The following is a 1162-nucleotide window of genomic DNA, read 5'->3' as shown; positions in this document are numbered from 1 at the left end:
ACAGGCGCCGAGCCATGGTGAAGCTCTTTTTAAATTGTTTTAATGACTTTTAAGCACATTTTTTCCCCAAGCTGTTTTATACAACTTCTGAGATTTATGTTTTTGAAAATTCCAAGTTGGTTGTTGGAACTTTTTTTTTTTTGAGACAGAGTCTCACTATGTCGTCCTCGGTAGAGTTCCGTAATGTCATAGCTCATAGCAACCTCTAACTCTTGGAGTTAAGCAATTCTCTTGCCTCAGCCTCCCAAGTAGCTGGGACTACAGGAGCCTGCCATAATGCCTGGCTATTTTTTTGTTGCAGTTGTCATTAGTGTTTAGCAGGCCTGGACTGGATTCAAACCCGCAGACTTAGGTGTATGTGGCCAGCACCCTACTCACTGAGCTACGAGTGCCTCCCAAACTTTTTCCAATTGTATGTTTCTTTTATAATTAAATAGCTTTAATAAACTTCATCAGAAAAAAATCAAATTTCAACACAAGCAAAGAATTGGCCCATTTTGTTAGATGTCATTGAAAAGACAATGATGATTCATTTTTCAACTCTTTTAAATTATACTTTGATTACTGAACAAATAGGTGCCTTTTATAAATAGTATAATCAATGTTGACATTATAAAGTCAGGAGTGAGAGTTCCTCTCAAATTTCCACTCCACTGTGCAGCATCAGCATTACCCAGAAACTTGTTAGATTTGCTGAAACTTTGGTCCTCGCTCCAGTCCTACTAAACCAGATTCTAGGAGTGGAAGCTGGCAATCTCCTGATGGTTCTTATACATGTTGAAGTTTCTGATGCCCTTATCTATAATATATCTTCCTAACTGCTGTCCTGCAAGGTATGGTCTCTTCAGCTCCTATGCAATACAGCTGGGGCATGGAGGGGCTTGAGTCCTAGTTGCCTTCAATATAAACATCCTTATCTTTAAAAAAAATTATGTACATATATATATAATTTTTTTTTTGAGACAGAGTCTCATTATGTCACCCTTGGTAGAGTGCTGGGACATCACAGCTCATGGCAACCTCAAACTCGTGGGCTTAAGAGATTCTTTTGCCTCAGCCTCCCAAGTAGCTGGGACTGCAGGTGGCCATCACAACATCTGGCTATTTTTTTTTCTGTAGTTGTCGTTGTTGTTTGGCAGGCCCTGGCTGGGTTCAAACCCAC

The sequence above is a fragment of the Otolemur garnettii genome, unplaced genomic scaffold, assembly GCF_000181295.1.
Source record: "Otolemur garnettii isolate 467f Iridium unplaced genomic scaffold, OtoGar3 scaffold00094, whole genome shotgun sequence".
Lineage (NCBI taxonomy): Eukaryota > Metazoa > Chordata > Mammalia > Primates > Galagidae > Otolemur > Otolemur garnettii.
The sequence above is the reverse complement of the archived record's forward strand: the minus strand, read 5'-3'. Positions refer to the sequence as shown.